Source organism: Salmo salar, chromosome ssa02, assembly GCF_905237065.1.
Source record: "Salmo salar chromosome ssa02, Ssal_v3.1, whole genome shotgun sequence".
Lineage (NCBI taxonomy): Eukaryota > Metazoa > Chordata > Actinopteri > Salmoniformes > Salmonidae > Salmo > Salmo salar.
The window spans coordinates 28,046,429-28,073,728 of record NC_059443.1 but is presented as its reverse complement, the minus strand read 5'-3'; the positions used below and the strand labels follow the sequence as shown (position 1 = coordinate 28,073,728).

The 27,300-nt window shown below is 44.5% G+C and overlaps 1 protein-coding gene across 6 annotated transcripts in view; it reads left to right on the top strand.

Annotated features, from left to right (window-relative positions):
• LOC106579424 (adhesion G protein-coupled receptor B1) overlaps positions 1–27,300 on the top strand; it is a 114,057-nt gene that overhangs the window by 1,070 nt on the left and 85,687 nt on the right. For all 6 annotated transcript variants that reach the window (XM_045701575.1, XM_045701561.1, XM_045701573.1 and 3 more), the window contains exon 2: positions 9,577–9,700. The gene's annotated coding sequence lies outside the window, so the exon portion shown is untranslated. The remainder of the gene's footprint in view (positions 1–9,576; positions 9,701–27,300) is intronic.

The window sequence follows — 27,300 nt, the reverse complement described above, 5'->3', positions numbered from 1 at the left end:
AAACAGACGCGCTCAGGGAATCACAGCGCGCCAAGCTCCTAGCGCCCTCGCGGCGGCGGCGGTCTCGAGTAGGCTAGTCGCTGTCCAAGGTACCTATCCTGTATCTCCGACAGACTGCATAGCGAAGTCGCCGCAACGAACATCTACTGTGATTTCATGAGTTTTACTAAACCCTGGTATTTGTTTTTGATTAAATCAAATGGACCTGTCCGGGATACAAATATGGCAAATGTTTTTATATGATTTCGGAGATGCCTTTGTTGTGCATATTGATTGTTTCTCTAGATTTCTCTTATTATCTGCCTTGTTTGTCCAGGGAAGGAATAACTCGGTGGCTCTTTTTTCCCTTCTACCCGCGTTCTCTTGTCTCTGCGCTTGGAAGTAGCTGCACTTCGATAGACATGTAGCTCTCCATGGCGTGAAAAATGCATTATTTGAGAACTCTACTCCACTTTTAAACTCTACATTTTCTTTATTTACTCACATGTTCAATCGTCCTTACTTAGTAGCACATCATTTATTATAACATTATAGGCTATCCTATCCCTAAATGCATAATCAAATAACTTGCTGATGTTTTAAGTTATTCAGCCTGTGTTGATTTATGTGGCCATAACTTATATAGCGACATCGCATGCAGTGAAAATGTGATACATTGTGATTCTTCATCTTGGTAACGCAGTCATCCTCTCTCTGCTTTGCGGATCAGTAGTCACTGAACACTTTGGGGCGAGCGTGCGATGTGCAACTAAAGCTTCTGTATCAATACAGTGTTTCCCCTAGTCCTAAATAGCTGGTATGGTCGGCATAAATAATACATCAATATCCTCCCCTATAGGGAAATAGGATGGTCCTAATATTTTCACCTAACCGCTTCTGGTGAAACTGTCCCCCATTTCCACCCCCTTGACTCAAGTGAACGCTAAATGTCTCCGGACCAAGTCGCCCTCCCTGTGTGTAGGGCTAAATGAAGCGTTCAACAGCAGAGTGATCGAAAAGACAGAGACGGGGAGCAGACTATTTGCAGGAGCCGAGAGAACTATTCGGTTCAGTGCGCCCTGTGCTTTGCTGAAAGGCTGTATCTTAAAGAACAGAGCGAATGTGTGTGTGTGTGTGTGTGTGTGTGTGTGTGTGTGTGTGTGTGTGTGTGTGTGTGTGTGTGTGTGTGTGTGTGTGTGTGTGTGTGTTCGTGTATGTATGTGTGTGTGTGTGCGTGCGTGCGTGCGTGCGTGCGTGTGTTTGTGTGACATAAAATAGATCATAGGTTAAAGTGATTGAGACTGAGAATTGGCATTACATTTAGAGACAGATGTCTGAAAATATTTGCGCGTGGCTTTGGGGGTTAAGGATAAGAGTTAAGCAGGAAGTTCCGTCTTCTTACGGTAGGGGGGAGTCTACAGACACTCAATCCACTCCGCGGGGGAGACGGGACTAACAGAGCATTGCAGCGCCAGAAATGATTCCTGAGCACCGGGTGGGGTTCTCACGGGATCTCCTTGGTGAAACGGAGCGAGTTGTGTCGGTGTAAAGACCCGTGTAGCCTACCTCTGTTCCTCCCGTGTTTTAAATAGCAGTACAGGTGTGAGATACTTCAACAGGTGAAGATCCAAGATGCGTGAAAGGCCCTGTTGAACAAAGCATTAATATTTCATACACGTTCCTATTCTTTTTCAGTTGTAACAATATGGAGTAAATCTGTGGGCTAGTAGTCTAGTAATGACACATCTTGATGCCTGTCCTTGCCTCACCATTCACCATTCTTCTCTACATTATTTTAGGACTACCACACCACTTTCAAGGAATTCAGGGATATCAGGTAGTGCCTGGTCAAAGGCCTGTAAGAGTAGGACTGGCCACACACACCATGCAGCCACTGATATTAGTTTACTATGAGTCTTTTAGAAGACACAGTGATTATAAATAAGCCTAGCCTCCCGTGAGAACCCCCTGACTGGCAGGCAGGCAATCTTTGAGTCACGGACAGACCGGGCTGAGCAAGCACAGCACACAGGCCCTTTGAGAAGCAACCATGCATGTCTTTTAACCTAAAAGTCCTCCTTTGTTTTTGTATCTCGTATCCAAGCCGCATCTGCAAATACTCCGGTCCCAACCTCCCCCTCTCCTCTGCTCTTTTCACTCTCTCCTCCTCCATCCATCAGCCCTTCGCCGTACATAAACCTGGTCTGTCTAAACCTCAGTGCCACCACACGCAGCCTGAAATGGAAAACACACACAGTGGGATAGAGACAAGAGAGGGATGAAGAGACAGAGACATAGGGATTGAAATAGAGGAGAGATGGGAGGGGATGAAAGAGAGGAGAGAGATAAAAGGTGGATTAAAGGAAAGCGAGAGAGCGAGGGACCATAGAGAGAGTGTTTATGATGGAGACAGACATACCCATTCTGCTCTCTTTGACTGTCACACACACAGACACAGTCACAGACACACACACACACACACACACACACACACACACACACACACACACACACACACACACACACACACACACACACACACACACACACACACACACACACACACACACACACACACACACACCGTGCTTTGGAGTAAGTACACAGCTATCAGTCACCACTGAGCAGACTGAGCACACACACACAAAAAAACACATACATCCACAAACACAGGCACATGCATGCATATCTACAAACACACACATTCTCCACTCTAATTGGTTGCCTGAGCAACATGGTATCATTAAAAGCACAGACACACGCGCACGCACGCACGCACGCACGCACACACACACACACACACACACACACACACACACACACACACACACACACACACACACACAAACATATGCACACACACAAATATAGACACCCTAGAGGAACACAAATCTCCCTCCTCTTTAATGTTGGTGGTAATGGTTTAATGACAGGACAGTGGAGATTTCCATCGCCGCGAGCGTTGTACTCTTGGAGGTTGCTACCCAGATCATGCCTGTCCATTGGCTAGCCTAATTAGTGTCTACAATAGGGGCTAGGGTTGCTGGGTGATGAGGCCTAGCCAACATGCATCATGAGGACGCAGGGCCAGGGAGGGGAACTCAAGGCGAGGGCAGGCAACAGTTACAAAGTCCACACTTTACACTATGAGACTGACCAACGAGGCTTACTAACTCTGACCATCAACACAACATCACACAGAGTGATGATATCTGTCCTTTGAGACAGACATGCTTGTTTGTGTTTTCATGTTTGGGCCTGTTGTGTGAAGCAGTCGTAAGGCTTCCTCATTAAACATTTACCCTTCTCTGACACTAGCTCTCCATCACGCAAGGATAGTCTTCAGTTGGCACATCACTGGGCTTGTAGTGTATTTTGGAGCAAAACATTCATATATATTGAAGCAATATGAGCTCAGAGGAAAAGTAAAGTAACGTTGTTATAAACTGTATGCAAAGGAATGTTTTAGTTTTTAATGGATTGGATCTCACTTTCCCTTTCCTGCTCTTCTACAGCTGACCAAACAGGCTCTGAACTGCAGTGCAGTAAGACATGGTATTGAATTAGCAGGAGTTCTTTTGCCTGTTATTTTTATCCTGGGTGTTCAATGGGGGTGAGAAGGGAATGAGGTAGAAGAGAAACACCCTCACACCTCTTATACGTGTGTGTGTGTGTGTGTGTGTGTGTGTGTGGAGGGAGAAATACCCTCATACCTTTCTGCTACTTCTGTCTGTCTGCATTTCTGGTGTGTTTTAATTACATTGGGACTCGTTAAAGATCAGGGGGGTCTGGTAAGATAAGGAGGACGTGTGTGTGTGTGTGTGTGTGTGTGTGTGTGTGTGTGTGTGTGTGTGTGTGTGTGTGTGTGTGTGTGTACCCATACTGAATGTGCATGTGTAATGAGTACTGTAATGTACTGTACACTTGAGCCATGCAACATTGTATCCCTCCAATGCAATGTGATGCTTTGTTAGAAAACCTTTTTTAGACTAAGTTTTAGACTACTGGCAACACGTTTGTGTGTCTGTTAGGGTTTGCTGTGAGTGTGAATCATTGTACCGTCAAATAAAGTCAAAGTAAAGTTGTAGTCTTGTTGCAACAACAAGCAGGCATGTAGGCCAAGGTATAGGGTTTGAAGGAGAGAAATGACACAGAAATTAGAAACACAGAGACAGACACAGGCATTCTCTCTCTCTCTCTCTCTCTCTCTCTCTCTCTCTCTCTCTCTCACACACACACACACTGTACACACACTCACTGTACACACATGCTGTACACAGATGCTCTGGCGTAGAAATCACAGATGGCTGTCTTTCTGCTTCCTCCACAGTTTTCTTTCAGGGGTTGTGACCTTCTGTTGGGGTAGAGAACAGCCCAGAATGTCACTTCTATTGGATGGGTTTTATACATTCAGCTATCTGTATTTTAGCTTTCTATTCTAGCTTTATGTTGATGTAGACTGTTTAAGATTCATTTTGAATGCATTTTTTTGATACAACTTTTTCACAAATTGTGGTTATACAGGATATGTGGCTACTGTGTCTATGTTAGAGGTACATTTTAATTTAAATTTAAATATACAGATTGCAATTCTGTTTGTTCGTATTGGTTGTTTTTTTCTGAAAAATAAATATTAATTCTTATTAGCTTACATTTTGTTTGCAAAACCCAATGATACAAGACATGTTGTTGGATCCAATCATTTCTCCCCATTCTGTCTGTATACTCCCTGATGAGAACAAGGCATGGTTGTGCTTTGATCTCAAGTCCCATAGATCATCATCTGTATCAGAGACCACATCTCAGTGAGTCTCCATTCAATCCCCTCTGATTCCTCTATGAGTTAGTTAGCCTAGCATCAACACGGGAACTCATCAGAGTTACCTCTATTCTCCACTCTAATTGGTTGCCTGAGCAACATGGTATCATTGAAATCATTAATATGCTGAAAGCTGTTGTACATAGGATCAAAGAATCTGTTTTTATTTTTGAAAGTGAGTAAGGTTGCAAAATTCCTAGAACCTTCAATAAATTCCCTGTTTTACCCCACATCCTAGATGGAGGGAATTTATTGAAAGTTTCTGGAATTTTTCAACCTCGAAAGTGATTATTAGTGGTAGCATTCAGAATCATACTTAATTCCACATGTTGCAACAGAAAAGAGAAGATGAGGATATTGTAAGGTTTATTTGAGCTTGTACACATTCATAGCTGAAAGCTGAGTTACGTTACACAGACAAAAGGAAACAAAAATAAGAAGATTTTAAGGGGAAATAAAGAGTTGATATAGATAAAGTTTAATTAGCATAAATGTCTGATCGTGTGACATAGTATATTATGATGTTCTATGTCTTAATATTGATAGGGTAAAATGGCGCCGGAAGAAATGGCAGCAGTTTTATGGGCGCCCAACCAATTGTGCTGTTATGTGTTTTTTTGTGTTATTTGTAACTTATTTTGTACGTAATGTTTCTGCCACCGTATCTTGCGGCAAAAAAAGAGCTTCTGCATATCAGGACAGCGATCACTCACCTCGGATTAGACAAAGATTTTTCTTCAACAAGCAGGACACGCAGGATGTACTTCAGACACCCGACAAGGCCAACATCCCCGTCATTGGCAAGAGAAAGAGACGCAGGTACAGAGGACACAGAGCGGGGTGCCTCGTAAGGATCCGCCGATGGCGAGTGGGAAAGCTGCCATTACTGTCAATATTACTTGCCAACGTGCAGTCATTGGACAATAAATTAGACGAGGTAGGATCACGAATATCCTACCAACGGGACATCAACAACTGTAACATCTTATGTTTCACGGAATCGTGGCTGAATGATGTCATGGATATTCAGCTATCGGGATATACGCTGCACCGACAAGATAGAACAGCACACTCCGGTAAGACAAGGGGGGGGGTCTGTGCAGTCTGTGCATACAACAACAGCTGGTGCACGAAATCTAAGGAAGTCTCTAGATTTTGCTCGCCTGAAGTAGAGTATCTTATGATAAACTGTAGACCACACTATTTGCCGAGAGAGTTTTCACCACGGACGGATGCTGGCACTAAGACTGCACTCAGTCAGCTGTATAAGGGAATAAGCAAACAGGAAACCACTCCCCCAGAGGCGGCACTCCTAGTGGTCGGGGAGTTTAATTATAGCATGTAAACTTAAATCAGTTCTACCTAATTTCTATCAACATGTTAAATGTGCAACAAGAGGGAAAAAAATTCTAGATCACCTGTACTCCACACATAGAGACGCATACAAAGCTCTTCCTCGCCCTCCATTTGGTAAATCTGACCAGAATTCTATCCTCCCGATTCCTGCTTACAAGCAAAAATTTAAGCAGAAAGCACCAGTGACATGGTCTATAAAAAAGTGGTAAAATAAAGCAGATGCTAAACTACAGGACTGTTTTGTTAGCACAGACTGGAACATGTTCCGTGATTCTTCCGATGGCATTGAGGAGTACACCACATCAGTCACTGGCTTTATCAGTAAGTGCATCGAGGATGTCGTCCCCACAGTGACTGTACATACATACCCTCAACCAGAAGCCATGGATTACAGGCAACATTCGCACTGAGCTAAAGGGTAGAGCTGCCGCTTTCAAGGTGCGGGACTCTAACCTGGAAGCTTATAAGAAATCCTGTTATGGCCTGCGACAAACCATCAAACAGGCAAAGCGCCAATACAGGGTTAAGATTGAATCATACTACACCGGCTCTGACACTCGTCTTATGTGGCAGGGCTTGCAAACTATTACAGACTACAATGGGAAGCACAGCCGCGAGCTGCCCAGTGACACGAGCCTACCAGACGCGCTAAATCACTTCTATGCTCGCTTCGAGGCAAGCAACACCGAGGCATGCATGAGAGCATCAGCTGTTCCGGACGACTGTGTGATCACGCTCTCCGTAGCTGACGTGAATAAGACCTTTAAACAGGTCAACATACACAAGGCCACGGGGCAAGACGGATTACCAGGACGTGTGCTCCGGGCATGTGCTGATCAACTGGCAGGTGTCTTCACTGACATATTCAACATGTCCCTGATTGAGTCTGTAATACCAACATGTTTCAAGCAGACCACCATAGTCCCTGTGCCCAAGAACACTAAGGCAATCTGCCTAAATGATGACAGACCAGTAGCACTCACGTTCGTAGCCATGAAGTGCTTTGAAAGGCTGGTAATGGCTCACATTAAAACCATTATCCCAGAAACTCTAGACCCACTCCAATTTGCAAACAGATCCACAGATGATGCAATCTCTATTGCACTCCACACTACCCTTTCCCACCTGGACAAAAGGAACACCTACTTGAGAATGCTATTCATTGACTACAGCTCAGCATTTAACACCATAGTACCCTCAAAGCTCATCACTAAGCTAAGGATTCTGGGACTAAACACCTCCCTCTGCAACTGGATCCTGGCCTTTCTGACGGGCAGGCCCCAGGTGATGAGTGAAGGTAGCAACACATCTGCCACACTAATCCTCAACACTGGAGCCCCTCAGGGGTGTGTGCTCAGTCCCCTCCTGTACTCCCTTTTCACCCACGACTACGTGGCCAGGTACAACTCCAACACCATCATTAAGTTTGCAGATGACACAACAGTGGTAGGCCTGATCACTGACAACGACGAGACAGCCTATAGGGAGGAGGTCAGAGACCAGGCCAGGTGGTGCCAGAATAACAACCTATCCCTCAACGTGATCAAGACCAAGGAGATGATTGTGGACTACAGGAAAAGGAGGACCGAGCATGCCCCCATTCTCATCGACGGGGCTGTAGTGGAGCAGGTTGAGAGCTTCAAGTTCCTTGGTGTCCACATCACCAACAAACTAGAATGGTCCAAACACACCAAGACAGTCGTGAAGAAGTAACGACAAAGCCTATTCCACCTCCGGAAACTAAAAAGATTTGGCATGGATCCTCAGTTCCTCAAAAGGTTCTACAGCTGCAACATCGAGAGCATCCTGACTGGTTGCATCACTGCGGGGGACAGCAACTGCTCGGCCTCTGACCGCAAGGCACTACAGAGGGTAGTGCGTATGGCCCAGTACTGTACATCACTGGGGCTAAGCTGCCTGCCATCCAGGACCTCTACACCAGGCGGTGTTAGAGGAAGGCCCTAAAAATTGTCCTAGACCCCAGCCACCCCAGCCATACACTGTTCTCTACTACCGCATGGCAAGCGGTACCGGAGTGCCAAGTCTTGGACCAAAAGGCTTCTCAACTGTTTTTACCCCAAGCCATCAGACTCCTGAACAGGTAATCAAATGGCTACCCGGACTATTTGCATTGTACCCCCCAACCCTTCTTTTATGCTGCTGTTACTCTGTTTATCATATATGCATAGTTACTTTAACTATACAGTACATTCCTGTACACACTACCTCAACTAACCGGTGCCCCCGCACATTAGCTACCCAGAATATCTGCATTGTGTCCCACCACCCACCACCCTCTCTTTTACACTACTGCTACTTTCTGTTTATCATATATGCGTAGTCACTTTAACCATACCTACATGTACATACTACCTCAATTAGCCTGACTAACCGGTGCCTATATATAGCCTCACTACTGTATATAGCCTCACTACTGTATATGGCCTCGTTACTGTTATTTTTCACTCTCTTTTACTGTTGTTTTTATTTCTTTATTTATCTATTGTTCACCTAATACCTATGTTTTACTTAAAAATTGCACTGTTGGTTAGGGCCTGTAAGTAAGCGCACATGACAAATAAACTTTGATTTGATTTGATTATATATTATATAAAGAATATGCTATTTCTTGACAGGGCTGTCCGGAGGGTTGGGTGCTGTTATTGTATGTTGGGTTCATTTGGGCATCATACACTCTACATTAATGAGGGGCACTGACAGCCATATGTATTGTCTTTGACCTTATTCTCTGTAGATCTTCTATATTCTATCCTGAAAATATATACAGTTTCAGTTTCAATGGACACAGTACTTTATTGATACACATAGTGTTTGTTAATTTAATGTTGTCAATAAGGAAGGTGCTGCTCTGCATGGTTTTACAGGCGACTGTTCTACGAGATGGGTATCGTGCTGTGTAAATATGCTTAGGAAACCCAATGATAAAAAACAGCCAATTGGAACCAATCATTTCTCCACAGTCTGTCTGTATACTCCCTGATGAGAACAAGGCATGGTTGTGCTTTGATCTCAAGTCCCATAGATCATCATCTGTATCAGAGACCACATCTCAGTGAGTCTCCATTCAATCCCCTCTGATTCCTCTATGAGTTAGTTAGCCTAGCGTCAACACAGGAACTCATCAGAGTTACCTCTATTCTCCACTCTAATTGGTTGCCTGAGCAACATGGTATCATTGAAATCATTAAATTCATTAATATGCTGAAAGCTGAATCATTAAAAAAATGTAAAAATGCTGAAAACTGTTGTGTATAGTATCAAATAATATGTTTTTTATTTTGGAAGATGGCATGTAGTCTACCTCACTTTGAAATAGTGGAGGATTCATTTGATAATGGACTTGAAAGTGAGTAGGGTTGCAAAATTCCTAGAACCTTCATTAAATTCCCTTTTTTTTCCAGAAATCCCAGATGGAGGTTTCCCGGTATCAGGAGGGAATAACCAGGAAATCCGGAGTCCTCCAACCAGGATCTCTGGGAAACCAGGGAATTTATTGAAAGTTCCAGGAATTTTGCAACCCTAAAAGTGAGTATTATTATAGGCTACAGGTGTTTTAACCCTCCTGTTGTGTTCGTTTCATGTTAATTAATTCTGTGTTCCCGGTCTAAAATGGCCGCCCCATTATAGCTGATTATAAATCCATAATAATACATATATTATCACCTAATGTTGTGTTAGATCTTTTTATAAACTTAAGTTCCTGTAAACATTACAAGTTTTGAACTTCTATTTGCTATTTATGGCCTGTAGGTCTCATTGACCTGAGCTCATACAACTCTTTTTTTGAGTAAATGTATGGATTATTTTGACTATAACAAATACTCAGATGAAACATATTGTGCTATTTATCACAGACTACTTACTTTGTTTCCAAGTTCGACAAGGACATTTGTTTTCAAACCATTTCACATTTTTAAATAGTGTTAGGACTTTATGTCATCAACCCGGGAAATGGCGTATCTCGTTGGGCCTGGGGTCATCCTGATAACCTTTTCAGCCGACAGCCAACCTCTCCTCTCGGGGGGGATGAAGACCAGGACAAATTCCCATTCTTTGACCGGAATGTAACAACAACCTCAGCAGGGTCCTCTTCCTCATCACTGGATTGTTCCATCGGTAGTCTCTTGGTCTGGATCATATTCTGTGTTGTCTTCAACTTCTGACACTTCCTCCTCTAATGAATCTTTACTGTCAGTTTCCTGGACTCTCTCCTCCTCACCAGTATCATGATCAAAGATATGATCTAGAGCCTCATATGCAGTATATTGTTTGGTCATTGTGCTGCCACAGAATGAATTGTGAGCAAGGCCTCAAAAAAGCTTAATTTACCAGAGCTGCTAGAAAAGTTCTATATATTATTGAAACAATGTTGTGATTTTTTGTGAGAATGCCAACAGGTGTGGTTCCCATGGGGGAAAAATTGTGTTGGAGAAAGGTTCCCGTGGGTGTTGCCATGGAAGCCAAGAAGCGGAGTGAGGTGTGTGTGTGGGTGTGTGTGTGTGTGTGTGTGTGTGTGTGTGTGTGTGTGTGTGTGTGTGTGTGTGTGTGTGTGTGTGCGCGTGTGTGTGTGTGCTAAACACACACGCGCACTGGGAGAGGAACTGTCTGGGAGAGGAACTGTGTCCATCTGATGAATGGGCATGTGTCTGAACTCAATTTTATACACTAATTGTAGTTTCACCAATTCATTTCTAATGACCGGCCATTTTTGGCCAAGAACACCACAGGTGTACAAAAGTTAAATAAAACACCCAAAGTTTTATGAAAATCACCTAAATATATTTGGTGTGTTCAAATGCCCTGTGTGGACAAAGTCATGGAACCTTATGACAATCATATTAAATGAAAAACATTTTTCAGAGAGAACAATGCGACCGGAACAATGCAGGAGGGCTAAGCTAGTTTATATTGGAATTATAACACGGAGTGGTAGCATTCAGAATCATACTTAATTCCACATGTTGCAACAGAAAAGAGAAGATGAAGATATTGTAAGATTTATTTGAACTTGTACACATTCACAGCTGAAAGCTGAATTGCAGTATACAGACAAAAGGAAAGGAAAATAAGAAGATTTTAGGGGGAAATAAAGAGTTGATATAGATAGTTTAATTAGCATAAATGTCTGATTGTGTGACATAGTATATTATGATCTTCTACGTCTGAATACTGATGTAAATAAGGTATGTTAATAAGGTTCTGTTTTTGCCAAAAATAAATTAAAAAAAGTTTTTGCTTTGTCATTGTGGGGTATTGTGTGTAGATTGATGAGGGAAAACATTTATTTAATCAACGTAACGTAAAAAAAATGTGGAAAAAGTTAAGGAGTCTGAATACTATCCGAATGCACTGTATATATATTTATTTTTGACAGAGCTGTCCTGAGGGTTGGGTGCTGTTATTGTCTGTTGGGTTCATTTGGGCATCATACACTCTACATTAGTGAGGGGCACTGACAGCCATATGTATTGTCTTTGACCTTATTCTCTGTAGATCTTCTATATTCTATCCTGAAAATATATACAGTATATATATATAATAATAATATATACAATATATGCATATACATTTCAATGGACACAGTACTTTATTGATCCCCATAGTGGGAATCTGTTTGTTAATATAATGTTGTCAATAAGGAAGGTGCTGCTCTGCATGGTTTTACAGGTGACTGTTCTACGAGATGGGTATCATGCTGTGTAAATGTGCTGTGCTTAGAAAAATCACATGCTTAGCTGCTATTGTTGCGTCTGGTCTGTATAATCTGGAGTATGCACCATTGGATGATCACAGCAGTGTTTTTCTTTTCATTCTACATGTGTTTATGCAAGTTTATGCAAGCAACATTGTAAGTCTTGCAGTAATCTCCTATAGACCCATGCATTTCCTATCCCCACTATCCTATTCTAGAGTTTCTGAACAGATGTTAGCTAGCGCTCAGCTGCGGAAGAATTGTCATTATCATAAAAAAAGGCATAAAAAGCAGTCCCAACCAAACGGCCGTATCGGATCCAGAGTACATCTGTTAATCATTTGTCTTCCAGTAGTTAATATGTTTACTACATACTGCATTTGTCTCTCCAACAGAAGAGTGACAACATCTGGTTCAGAAGTGCTGACTGTCCAGTCTGCCATAGTCAGCTACTATGGAAGAGTTCTTGTGAAGTGAAGCATGTTTGTCTGTGACCTCAAACGTTCCGTTCCATTTAGTCCAACATGTTTGTTTTGTTGTAGACGACGCTAGCTGCAGCTGACCGTGTGGACTGTACACTGTGGTTCTAGGCCTACTGGGCATGTTGTGTAGTTTGGGTGCTCTTCAATGTCCCTATATTGTGAATAGGGTTGTGTGGTATTTAGGACATTGCCTTTGTGTGTTTGGTAAATCATTAGAGATTTAGTGTCTCCTCTCCTCCTCTCTCCTCCTCTCCCCCCTTCCCTCCGTGCCCCTCTCTGTATCTCTGTGGAGGACAGTGTTGATGGATGGGCTGGGTCAGTGTGGAGCGTTTGACAGTGATAGCCTCTGTCACTGCTCAGACAGTGTGCTTGTTCCTCTTATCTTTCCCTCCCTCTCTATCTCCCTAACTTTCCTCAGACCCTCTCTGGATTATTGGCAGTGATCTGAGGATACTGAGGCTGAGTATTCCTCTGTGGGATGATTGGACAATCTGGATATAGGGGGTAGTGGAGTGATGGTTGCAGAAGGGTGTAAGTAAAGAAGTAGATGTGGAGGGATGGAAAGAGGGATGGGGTGAGTGAGAGGGATAGAGGGAGAGGGAGGTGGGCAGACTGATAGTGTCACTGTAACACTCGTCGTTGAAGGGGGACCAAAATGCAGTGGGTAAAGTGCTCATCCTCTTATTTATTAAAGAAAACACTTAATCAATACAAAACAAACAACGAAAACAGTCCAGTAAGGTGCATAGACTATACTAGAAACAAACACCCACAAAGCCCAGTGAAAACAAACACAACTAAATATGGCCTCCAATTAGAGACAACAACAACCAGCTGCAACCAGCTCATTGACAAAACTCACATAGAACTGGAAAAGCTAGATAAACATAGATAAGAAAACTAGAACCTAAACCCACAATACCCAACCACACAAAACAAACACCCCCTGCCACGCCCTGACCATCTACAATGACAAATAACCCCTTTTACTGGCCAGGATGTGACAGTCACTGGATCATTCATTCAATGTTATCTGCACAGCCATGTGGTGTACAGAGTCAATAATTGGTCCGTTATCCGCACAAAAAAATAAATTGAAGGTAATTTGCATACGGTCCTGATGCATATTTTTGGTTTTCTGTCATCTATTGCATTCAGTATTTGTGTTTTGGGAAAAGCAATGCGTCCCATGCTGCTATGACAACCTTGCTATTATTTTAGATGGCCAGAGTAATAGAGGGGTAGAACTGGATGGTTTAGTTTGAAGGAAGGACAGCTAGTCCTGTACATGGTGTTGTTTAATGGCAGTGGGGTCAGGGTGTGGTGATGCAGAGTGGTAAAGGTCTCTGTCTGGCAGTGGGAACGCACACACACACACACACACACACACACACACACACACACACACACACACACACACACACACACACACACACACACACTCAAACACACACACAAGCACACACACACACACACTCATAAACACACACACAAGCACACACACACACACACACACACACACACACACACACACACACACACACACACACACACACACACACACACACACAAGCACAAACACACACACACTCATAAACACACACACAAGCACACACACACACACACACACACACACACACACACACACACACAGACAGACAGACAGACAGACAGACAGACAGACAGACAGACAGACAGACAGACAGACAGACAGACAGACAGACAGACAGACAGACAGACAGACAGACAGACAGACAGACAGACAGACAGACAGACAGACAGACAGACAGACAGACAGACAGACAGACAGACAGACACACAAACACATACAGTATACAGTGGGCACCCTCTCACCAGGCTTGTCAAGGCAGTGTAACCAGCCATATTCACCATGGAGCTCTGCCAGGGCCAGAGCTGGCACCACAAATACACCCCAGAGCTAGGTGTGTGTGTGTGTGTGTTAGTGCTACCAACCCCTCCACACACACTTACACAACTACTACCCATCCCATATCATTCCCACTTGACCAGACAGCTCCCTGGGGTTGTATGGAATAAGAGACAGAAGTACATTGCCGCTGGATAGAAATGGAAGATATATTTTATTTTGGTACATATGGATGAAGCCAGGAAGATTTCTATTCCATTCCCAGTGCAGGAAGATGCACATTGTATTTCAGTATGTATGAGTAGATGTGCATAGCCTTTGGGTACATATGGAATCAGGGATATCAGAAGCATATTACACAAAGGGCCTGTATAGCCATACAGGATCTATGGTCTAACCCTTGGGGAGAGGACTGTGATGAAGCTTTAGTGAATAGTTGTTATCTTGGGTAATTGTGCCCCAAAGCCATGTCATGTTTTTATGAGTTTGATGATGAGAAATATCACACTAAATCCTTCTGGCATGGTAAAAGAGAGACAGAGGGATAGAGTGAGAGGGATAGAGAAAGACAGAGAGGGAAATGGAGAAAGAATGGGAAAGAGAGAAAGAGAGGGAGAGAAGGAGAGGGGGAGAGAAAGAGAGAGTGAAAGAGAGGGAGAGAGAAAGAGAGGGAAAGGGAAAGGGAAAGGGAGAGGGAAATGGAGAGAGAGAAAGAGAGGGAGAGAAGGAGATGGAGAGAGAGAAAGAGAGGGAGAAGGACAGGGAGAGGGAAATGGAAATGGAGAGGGAGAAAGAGAGTTAGTGAAGGGGATGAAGAGAGAGAAAGAGAGGGAAAGGGAAAGGGAGAGGGAATGGGGGGAGAGAGGGAAAGGGAGAGAAGGAGAGGGAGAGAGAGAAAGAGAGGGAAAGGAAGTCTAGGCAATTGGTTGTCCAGAGCTCATGTTCTAAGCCTTAAAAGAGAAGGACAGAGGAAGACAGGAAAGAAGATGAGGTAGGCTATGCTCTCTATTTACTCTTCTATCACACACACACACACACACACACACACACACACACACGCACACGCACACGCACACGCACACGCACACGCACACACACACACACACACACACGCAAATGCGGACACACTGTGAGTTATTTTAGTTAAGAGCTAATTTATTTGTTTGTTTGTGTGTATGTGAGCCGTTTGCAATCGTCAGGCTGCAGGTGACAGTGGTAAATATTCTGCCATTGATTTGTAGTATACTGTATATGGATATCAGGCCCTCCCTGGGATCCCCGGACTAAAATAAGCTTTGGTTGGCAGCTCAGCACTTGTAAATCTGCCTGTGACATTTTGATAGCGGCGACACACTGGGGGAAGAAAAAATATTATTAGGGGAGGGCAGGATTAAAATCTGTCATTCAAAGACTACATTATCGACACAATGAGCATGAGGCGCTCCAGGAAGATGCCGCCGTTGGCGGGAGACAGACAGACAGCCATCAGCAAGTTAAACGACAGGAAAATAAAAAAGAGAAGGATGGAGTTTAAAAGGGAAGAGAAGGTGTGAACTTGGGGGTGTGTGGTCTTGTCAGTCAGGGTAGTCGTGGGTAAACAGAAAGTGGTAAATATTTCAGCCATCATGGCAAAGTGTGGTTAGCTGGTCCCGTCTGAATGGCAATGAAGGAAGAGGAGGAGAGAGAGAGAGACAGTCTCAATAGAGCCCTTCAGTCCTGGACTGGGAACCTCTACTGCATGCCTGCCTGCCTGTCTGCATGCCCCCCCCCCCCCCACACACACATATATACACACACACACACACACACACACACACACACACACACACACACACACACACACACACACACACACGCACACACACAAAATCACAGACCTGTGGCGCCCCAGCTGAGTGGAGAGTCCCACAGGACAGGGCTGCTCTGTGTGTCCTCATTGTGCCCTCTCTTTATTCCCAGGCCTCTTGTCTCTCTGGTCTCACTCTCTATTCCCAGGCCTCTTTTCTCTCGGGTCTCTATTCCCAGGCCTCTGGTCTCGGTCTCTATTCCCGGGCCTCTGGCCTCTTTAGTCTCGGACTCTTTTCCCAGGCCTCTTGTCTCTCTGGTCTCACTCTCTATTCCCAGGCCTCTGGTCTCTCTGGTCTCGCTCTGTATTCCCAGGCCTCTGGTCTCTGGTCTCGGCCTCTATTCCCGGGCCTCTGGCCTCTTTAGTCTCGGACTCTTTTCCCAGGCCTCTTGTCTCTCTGGTCTCACTCTCTATTCCCAGGCCTCTGGTCTCTCTGGTCTCCCTCTGTATTCCCAGGCCTCTGGTCTCTGGTCTCGGTCTCTATTCCCGGGCCTCTGGCCTCTTTAGTCTCGGACTCTTTTCCCAGGCCTCTGGTCTCTCTGGTCTTCTCTCTATTCCCAGGCCTCTGGTCTCTCTAACTTTCTAATACTCTAGTGTCCCTAAGGGGCCCATGATAAAGCCTACCAAAAGCCTAGTCATCAGCCTATTATTCATACTCAAAGCCCCATCATTCTAGTCATCATATTTAAAAGCCTGGTTAGTCATCACTCTCAAGGCCCAGTCATCTCTGGATCTTCTACTGACTTCCACTCGCTTATGTAACTCTACATCAGGGGTAGGCAACTAGATTCAGCCGCAGGTGTCACATGGCATGATGCTGGAGAGACGAAGCAGGTACGGGGAGTAAAACATTTAATAAATAACTTACATGGAACGAGACAGGAACGGCGTCAGCAAACAGGTAACACAAACAAAAGACAATCAATGCAGAAGCGGGGAGCAGAGCTGGGGAACTGACAAATATACGGGAGGAAATAACAGGTGATGAGTGAGTCCAGGTGAGTCCAATATCGTTGATGCGCATGACGAGGGAAGGCAGGTGTGCGGAATGGATGATAGGAATGCGTGATGCAGGGCAGCCTGGCGCCCTCAAGCGCCAGGAGGGGGGAAGAGCCGGAGCAGACGTGACAGTATCCACCACCCTCTAGGGGCGCCACCCGGCGTCCCACCTGGGCAAACTGGCTGAGACATGGGGCGCTGGGCAAGCCGGTTGGGGCGTGGAAGCCCAACAAATTGGCAGGAGTGTGAGAGCCTGGCGAGCCGGCTGAGGCAAGACGCCTGTCGAATCCGCTGTAGAGAGGGACCCCGAAGATCCTGTGGAGTGTGACAGGGGATGGGAAGCCGCCGAGCCAACCGAGGCAAGGAAACCTCTCGAGCCAGCAGGGCTTGAAAGCTCGACGGGCTTGCTTAGGCACCCCTGGTTCCATCGGCGGCGGAATCCACCCTGAGGTCACCAACAAAACAAAAAACAAACAAAAAATCTCCTGGACCGGCTGGGCCAACAAGAACTGATGATCCGGCTGAGGCCCGACATGGGATGGGCGCCATCCGAGCCAACCGGGGCAAGGAAACCTCTCAAGCCAGCGAGGGTGTGGAAGCCCGACGAGCTGGCTAGGCACCCCCGGTTCCATCGGTGGTGACCCAGAGCCGATGCCACCATAACAACCGGAACGCCAGTACTCCCGATGCTTCGTATTTAATAAATAACGGACATGGAACGAGACAGGAACAGTGTCAGCAAACAGGTAACACAAACAAAAAACTATTAATGCAGCAGGGAACAGAGCTGGGGAACTGCCAAATATAGGGGAGGAAATAAACAGATGAGTGAGTCCAGGTGAGTCCAATATCACTGATGCGCTTGACAAGGGAAGGCAGGTGTGCATAATGGATGATAGGAGTGCGTGATGCAGGGCAGCCTGGCGCCCTCAAGTGCCAGGAGGGGGGAAGAGCGGGAGCAGACGTGACAGCAGGATGTTCCAGGGGCTGGAACATAACTAAAATCATTTGTACACTGCAAATGACAACAATTATGCCCAAAACGAAATTGCATTTGAAAATAACAATTGCTTCATTCCTTGATTGCATTGAGACACGATCACATATGTCCCTCTTTCTATTTGTGGGAATACCTGGGAACAGATTTCCTAAATAAATATGTTTTAAGCTGAATTGCTGGTGATTTTTTTTAAATATTACAAAAAATCACATGTTGTTGACTGATAAGATCAAATGATTGACATAAAGAGCCGTTGTGTTGAACACTGTGCGATGTTTAACAGTGAGAATGGCAGAATGGTGAACTTACTAAATGAAATGAGAGGTTGACTGTGTGATTTTAGGTTGCTTCTTGTGTAAATATTTTCTGTCTGGTTTTGAATGATTTGTATGTACCAGTAAAAAGTACCAGTATGTACCAGTACCAGTAAAAAGTTTGGACACACCTACTCATTCTAGGGTTTTTCTTTATTTGTACTATTTTCTACATTTTAGAATAATAGTGAACACATCAAAACAATTTGAGATTCTTCAAAGTAGCCACCCTTTGTCTTGATGACAGCTTTGCACACACTTTGTATTCTCTCAACCAGCTTCATGAGGTAGTCACCTGGAATGCACATCAATTAAAAGGTGTGCCTTGTTAGAAGTTAATTTGTGGAATTTCTTTCCTTCTTAATGCATTTGAGCCAATCAGTTGTGTTGTCACAAGGTAGGCGTGGTATACAGAAGATAGCCCTATTTGGTAAAAGACCAAGTCCATATTATGGCAAGAACAGCTCAAATAAGCAAAGAGAAATGACAGTCCATCATTATTTGAAGACATGAAGGTCAGTCAATCTTTGTCAATTTCAAGAACTTTGAAAGTTTCTTCAAGTGCAGTCACAAAAACCATCAAGCTCTATGATAAAACTGGCTCTCATGAGGACCGCCACAGGAAAGGAAGACCCAGAGTTACCTTTGCTGCAAAGGATAAGTTCACTAGAGTTAACTGCAACTTACATTGCAGCCCAAATAAATGCTTCACAGAGTTCAAGTAACAGACACATCTCAGCATCAACTGTTCAGAGGAGACTGAGTGAATCAGGCCTTCATGGTTGAATTGCTGCAAAGAAACCACTAGTAAAGGACAACTATAATAAGAAGAGACTTGCTTGGGCCAAGAAACACGAGCAATGGACATTAGACTGGTGGAAATCTGTCCTTTGGTCTGACGAATCCAGATTTGAGATTTGTGGTTCCAACCGCTGTGTCTTTGTGAGACGCAAAATAGGTGAAAGGATGATCTCTGCATGTGTGGTTCCCACCATGAAGCATGGAGGAGGAGGTGTGATGGTGCTTTGCTAGTGACACTGTCTGTGATTTATTTAGATTTCAAGGCACACTTAACCAGCATGGCTACCACAGCATCCGCCATCCTTTCTGATTTGCGCTTAGTGGGACTATAATTTTTTTCCCATGAGGGCAATGACCCAGCACACCTCCAGGCTGTGTAAGGGCTGTATGATCAAGAAGGAGAGTGATGGAGTGCTACATCAATCAATCAATCAATCAAATGTATTTATAAAGCCCTTTTTACATCAGCCGATGTCACAAAGTGCTGTACAGAAACCCAGCCTAAAACCCCAAACAGCAAGCAATGCAGATGCAGAAGCACGGTGGCTAGGAAAAACTCCCTAGAAAGGCCAGAACCTAGGAAGAAACCTAGAGAGGAACCAGGCTCTGAGGGGTGGCCAGTCCTCTTCTGGCTGTGCCGGGTGGAGAATATAACAGAATATGGCCAAGATGTTCAAACGTTCATAGATGACCTGCAGGGTCAGTTAATAATAATCACAGTGGTTGTAGAGGGTGCAACAGGTCAGCACCTCAGGAGTAAATGTCAGTTTGCTTTTCATAGCTGATCATTCAGAGTTAGAGACAGCAAGTGCGGTAGAGAGACGGTCCAAAACAGCAGATCCGGGACAAGGTAGCACGTCCAGTGAACAGGTCAGGGTTCCATAGCTGCAGGCAGAACAGTTGAAACTGAAGCAGCAGCATGACCAGGTGGACTGGGGAAAGCAAGGAGTCATCAGGCCAGGTAGTCCTGAGGCATGGTCCTAGGGCTCAGGTCCTCTGAGAGAAGAGAGAGAAAGAGAAAAAGAGAGAGAGAATTAGAGGGAGCATACTTAAATTCACACAGGACACCAGATGAGACAGGAGAAATACTCCAGATATAACAGACTATCCCTAGCTCCCCGACACATAAACTATTGCAGCATAAATACTGGAGGCTGAGACAGGAGGGTTCGGGAGACACTGTGGCCCTGTCCGACGATACCCCGTGGACATGGCCAAACAGGCAGGATATAACCTCACCCACTTGGCCAAAGCACAGCCCCCACACCACTGGAGGGATATCTTCAACCACCAACCTACTACCCAGAGACAAGGCCGAGGATAGCCCACGAAGATCTCCCCCACGGCACGAACCCGAGGGGGGCACCAACCCGGACAGGAAGATCACGTCAGTGACTCAACCCACTCAAGTGATGCACCCCTCCTAGGGGAAGAGCACCAGTAAGCCAGTGACTCAGCCCCCATAATTGGGTTAGAGGCAGAGAATCCCAGTGGAGAGAGGGGAACGGGCCAGGCAGAGACAGCAAGGGCGGTTCGTCGATCCAGTGCCTTTCGTTTCATCTTCACACCCCTGGGCCAGACTACACTCAATCATGGGACCTACTGAAGAGATGAGTCTTCAATAAAGACTTAAAGGTAGAGACCGAGTCTCCGTCTCTCACATGGATAGGCAGACCATTCCATAAAAATTGAGCTCTATAGGAGAAAGCCCTGCCGTAGCGTACGTGTAGGTATGTACGGCAGAATCAAATCGGAAAGATAAGTAGGAGCAAGCCCATGTAATGCTTTGTAGGTTAGCAGTAAAACCTTGAAATCAGCTCTAGCCTTAACAGGAATGTCAGTGATTCTCTCGTTAACGCAGGTGTGAGTGTTGACGAAGACAAGGCTGGAGATCACTCTGTCATGCTGATTTAGTTCGAATAACAGACTGGAAGCTTCAAAAGGAGGGTGGTGCTTGGAATCATTGTTCTTCCTAAGTCAAACATGGTTACCTGCAAGGAAACACGTGCCGTCATCATTGCTTTGCACAAAAAGGGCTTCACAGGCAAGGATATTGCTGCCAGTAAGATTGCACCTAAATCAACCATTTATCGGATGATCAAGAACTTCAAGGAGAGCGGTTCAATTGTTGTGAAGAAGGCTTCAGTGCGCCCAAGAAAGTTCAGCAAGTGCCAGGACCGTCTCCTAAAGTTGATTCAGCTGCGGGATCGGGGCACCACCAGTACAGAGCTTGCTCAGGAATGGCAGCAGGCAGGTGTGAGTGCATCTGCACGCACAGTGAGGCGAAGACTTTTGGAGGATGGCCTGGTGTCAAGAAGGGCAGCAAAGAAGCCACTTCTCTCCAGGAAAAACATCAAGGACAGACTGATATTCTGCAAAAGGTACAGGGATTGGACTGCTGAGGACTGGGGTAAAGTCATTTTCTCTGATGAATCCCCTTTCGGATTGTTTGGAGCATCCAGAAAAAAGCTTGTCCGGAGAAGACAAGGTGAGCGCTACCATCCGTCCTGTGTCATGCAAACAGTAAAGCATCCTGAGACCATTCATGTGTGGGGTTGCTTCTCAGCCAAGGGAGTGGGCTCACTCACAGTTTTGCCTAAGAACACAGCCATGAATAAAGAATGGTACCAACACATCCTCTGAGAGCAACTTCTCCCAACCATCCAGGAACAGTTTGGTGACAAACAATGCCTTTTCTAGCATGATGGAGCACCTTGCCATAAGGCAAAGTTATAACTAAGTGATTTGGGGAACAAAACATCAATATTTTGGGTCCATGGTCAGGAATCTCCCCAGACCTTAATCCCATTGAGAACTTGTGGTCAATCCTCAAGAGGCGGGTGGACAAACAAAAACCCACACATTCTGACAAACTCCAAGCATTGATTATGCAAGAATGGGCTGCCATCAGTCAGGATGTGGCCCAGAAGTGAATTGACTGCATGCCAGGGCAGATTGCAGAGGTCTTGAAAAAGAAGGGTCAACTGCAAATATTGACTCTTTGCATCAACTTCATGTAATTGTCAATAAACACCTTTGACACTTCTGAAATTCTTGTAATTATACTTCAGTATTCCATAGTAACATCTGACAAAAATATCTAAAGACACTGAAGCAGATAACTTTGAGAAAATGTATATTTCTGTCATTCTCAAAACTTTTGGCAATGACTGTATATATATTTATACATACAGGGCAGGGTTGCTCTGTGTGTCCTCATTGTGCCTTCTCTCTATTCTATATTATCTCTATTCTATTTTTTTATTTAATTATATTTGAAAAAAAAAATCAAAAATTTTGGCTCCTACTAGATTTGGTCTGATGTTGCAAAATTTGAAATTGTGTTTTTTACATTGGATAAAAGTGAAGACTCAGAGCTACAAAATGCTATATCATACACTGCATTTGAGAAACAATGGGAAAGTAATTCTGCTTTGAAAGTTGATCAACTTATAAACTTTTGAGAAAATCGCCTTTGAATGTTTTGGTATCTAGTGAAAAGCTCGTCTTTGTCTACACCCATCCAGCATCGTTCACACCCTCTTAAGCTTTAGCCCCACCCATCTCATTTCACTCTCGGAGCGCACCCTTGACAGTCAGGCCGATGATTTGTTTTACCTCTGGATAAGATGATAACAGCCTAACCAGCTCTGCTGGCAACAATTTTATTAGGCTTTCTTGCAAACCTTTACTGACACCTGCCATATTGAACGGGTGTTGTACACACGTCACGTAATGTTAACGAGCCAGCCAGCTATGGAGAGTGCTAACAGTGCCACAGTGCTGGGAGCTAACTAACCAGAACTAGAAAAGCAAACAGCTCTGGAAAATGAATAATAACGTCAACTAGGGAGCCAGCCAGCTAACGTTAGCTAGCTAGCTAACAGTATACTTTAGCTTAAGACATATAGCTAGCAGTGGGTTGGTTTTGTTCGCGGGCCAACTGCTCTAGATGGATCCAAAATAGCTTTCTACTTCCTAGAATTTGCACCACTTTTGGCTCGTGTCCCCATGTGCACTTCCAGACACAGCCTCCCTGTCTATTGCCCTGCCCCCTACTGCCTACAGCACATCATCAGGGTACCATGGGATCTCTGTGGGTCTGACAAGATGTGAGGTGATGGGTGTCCCTGTATCTGTATCTGGTCCTGATACTGTATCTGAGCTCCATATCACTCAGCGTGAACCACTTTATTCTGAGAACTCACTAAAACATTTTAGTTCTGGTCTTTCTCTGAGCCTCTTTGTTGAGATATATGGTGCATGGCTGGGAAATAGATCTAATTCCCACACTCTGGGCAAGCACAAGGGGAGGAGTAGTGTGTAGCTGGGGGGAGAAGGGGGGGGTTGGTTCGTACACAAGCGTGTGTATATATGTGTGTGTGTGCGTGCGTGCGTGTGTGGGAGTGTGGCAGCAGGGTAGTTCTCTGACAAGTGCAGTAACAAAGGCTAATTATCTGCAACATTTAAAGCCTCATTGCGTGTGACAAGCTTTCCCTGTCATCTCCAGAAGGAGAAATAACATGATTCAACCCCAAAATAGACTGTACTTCTACACAACGGCCTGGAACACAACGTGTGAAATCTGATTGCAACGGCTTAAATAATACAGGGAGGGAATATAGCCGTAATGTCTTGTTCTCCAGCGCTCACTTTCTCTATCACACAAACACTCACACACTTTCTCTATGACACAAACACTCACACACTTTCTCTATCACACAAACGCTGACACACCGGCAGACAGGCACTCACACTCTGACAGGGAAAATGCACACATTTACCATCGATATCCTACACTGATACACATATACACACTTCCTCTCTCTCTCTTTCCCCGCAGATGTCCCATATTAAGTAATTGCTGATTCACTGTAACAGACTGTTATTGTCTCAATGCTGTCAGACAGCTGATTTTGCATTGAGTCCTGATACTGTATCAGTGTAGTGTATTCTGATATGGCTGGGGTTAGAACTTTGTTTTTGTCTGAAACCATAGTGTCTGTCAGGCTGTGAGGTCATGAACTTCTGAGGTCATGCAGTGAAGTTGTACTAATGTTGGCACATTGTGTTGCTCAGTCTTTTTCTTCTCTTTGAGTGACAGTAATACCAAATTGTAGGGGAGAGTGGGGTAAGTTAAGGTATTTTACATTCAGCATCACTCCATCAATTTCAGGATGTTGTGTATCCCTGGAAATAATCAGAATTCATTTAAACATTACAGTTTTAAAAACATAGCTTGTCCAAAAAAAGTGGTCTCTTGGCACAACTTAGCCCAGGTATGGGGATGGTTGAGCATAGGCACAGGTTAAATTAAGCCGCCTACAAATTTCTGTACTGAATGAAATATTACCACTACCTTTTTAAAACCATTTATTTTATTTTTATTTCACCTTTATTTAACCAGGTAGGCTAGTTGAGAACAAGTTCTCATTTACAACTGCGACCTGGCCAAGATAAAGCAAAGCAGTTTGACACATACAACAACACAGAGTTACACATGGAATTAACAAACATACAATCAATAATACAGTAGAAAAATCTATATACAGCATGTGCAAATGAGGTAGGATAAGAGAGCTAAGGCAAAAAATAGGCCATGGTGGCAAAGTAATTACAATATAGCAATTAAACACTGGAATGGTAGGATGTGCCGAAGATGAATGTGCAAGTTGAGATACTGGGGTGCAAAGGAGCAAGATAAATAAATAAATAAATACAGTATGGGAATGAGGAAGAATGGATGGGCTATATACAGATGAGCTATGTACAGGTGCAGTGATCTGTGAGCTGCTCTGACAGCTGGTGCTTAAAGCTGGTGAGGGAGGTAAGAATCTCCAGCTTCAGAGATTTTTGCTGTTCGTTCTAGTCATTAGCAGCAGAGAACTGGAAGGAGAGGCAGCCAAAGGAAGAATTGGCTTTGAGGATGACCAGTGAGATATACCTGCTGGAGCGTCTGCTATGGTGACCAGTGAGCTGAGATAAGGCGGGGCTTTACCTAGCAGAGACTTGTAGATGACCTGAAGCCAGTGGGTTTGGTGACGAGTATGAAGCGAGGGCCAGCCAACGAGATCATACAGGTCACAGTGGTGGGTAGTATATGGGGATTTGGTGACAAAACGGATGGCACTGTGATAGACTGCATCCAATTTGTTGAGTAGAGTGTTGGAGGCTATTTGTAAATGACATCGCCGAAGTCGAGGATCGGTAGGATGGTCAGTTTTACGAGGGTATGTTTGGCAGCATGAGTGAAGGATGCTTTGTTGCAAAATAGGAAGCCAATTCTAGATTTAATTTTGGATTGGAGATGCTTAATGTGAGTCTGGAAGGAGAGTTTACAGTCTAACCAGACACCTAGGTATTTGTAGTTGTCCACATATTCTAAGTCAAAACCGTCCAGAGTAGTGATGCTGGACGGGCGAGCAGGAGCGGGCAGCGATCGGTTGAAGAGCATGCATTTAGTTTTACTTGCATTTAAGAGCAGTCGGAGGCCACGGAAGGAGAGTTGTATGGCATTGAAGCCCATCTGGAGGTTAGTTAACGCAGTGTCCAAAGAAGGGCCAGAGGTATACAGAATGGTGTCGTCAGCGTAGAGGTGGATCAAAGAATCTCCAGCAGCGAGAGCGACATCATTGATGTGTACAGAGAAGAGAGTCGGCCCGAGAATTGAACCCTGTGGCACCCCCATATAGACTGCCAGAGGTCCGGAGAACAGGCCCTCCGAATTGACATACTGAACTCTATCGGAGAAGTAGTTGGTGAACCAAGCGAGGCAATCATTTGAGAATCCAAGGCTGTTGAGTCTGCCAATAAGAATGTTGTGATTGACAGAGTCGAAAGCCTTAGCCAGGTCGATGAATACAGCTGCACAGTAATGTCTCTTATCGATGGCGGTTATGATATCGTTTAGGACCTTGAGCGTGGCTGAGGTGCACCCATGACCAGCTCTGAAACCAGATTGCATAGCAGAGAAGGTACGGTGAGATTCAAAATGGTCAGTAAACGGTTTGTTAACTTGGCTTTCAAAGACCTTAGAAAGGCAGGGTAGAATAGATATAGGTCTGTAGCAGTTTGGGTCAAGAGTGTCTCCCCCTTTGAAGAGGGGGATGACAGCGGCAGCTTTCCAATCTATGGGAATCTTCGACGATACGAAAGAGAGGTTGAACAGGCTAGTAATAGGGGTTGCAATATTTTCGGCAGATAATTTTAGAAAGAGAGGGTCCAGATTGTCTAGCCCGGCTGATTTGTAGGGGTCCAGATTTTGCAGCTCTTTCAGAACATCAGCTATCTGGATTTGGGTGAAGGAGAAGTGGGGGAGGTTTGGGCGAGTTGCTGTGGGGAGCGCAGGGCTGTTGACCGGAGTAGGGGTAGCCAGGTGGAAAGCATGGCCAGCCGTAGAAAAATGCTTATTGAAATTCTCAATTATTGTGGATTTATCGGTAGTGACAGTGTTTCCTAGCCTCAGTGCAGTGCTCATATTCTCAATGGACTTTACAGTGTCCCAGAACCTTTTTGAGTTTGCACTACAGGATGCAAATTTCTGTTTGAAAAAGCTAGCCTTAGCTTTCCTAACTGCCTGTGTATATTTGTTCCTAACTTCCCTAAAAAGTTGCATATCACGGGGGCTATTCGATGCTAATGCAGAACGCCACAGGATGTTTTTGTGCTGGTCAAGGGCAGACAGGTCTGGAGTGAACCAAGGATTATATCTGTTCCTAGTTCAACATTTTTTGAATGGAGCATGCTTATTTAAGATGGTGAGGAATGCACTTTTAAAGAATAACCAGACATCCTCTACTGACGGGATGAGGTCAATGTCATCTTTATTTCCCAAACACAATTCAACATAATTACAATCACTTTTTTGTCTTTTAATAATTTGAAACATATTTTAACACAGGCATAACATCTAACAAGCACCTTATGAAAAAAATAATATTTCTTTAACAAAAGCCAGGCCCTGTTGTTACCTGATATCCCAGCTATAATGCCTTGCATCAAGAAATCACTTAAATATTCTCAAGTTGCTACAGAATCAACCATTGGCTTAACTTACCATGTAGCCAACATTTTGACTATTTTTCAATGTGAGTTCTTCCTTCA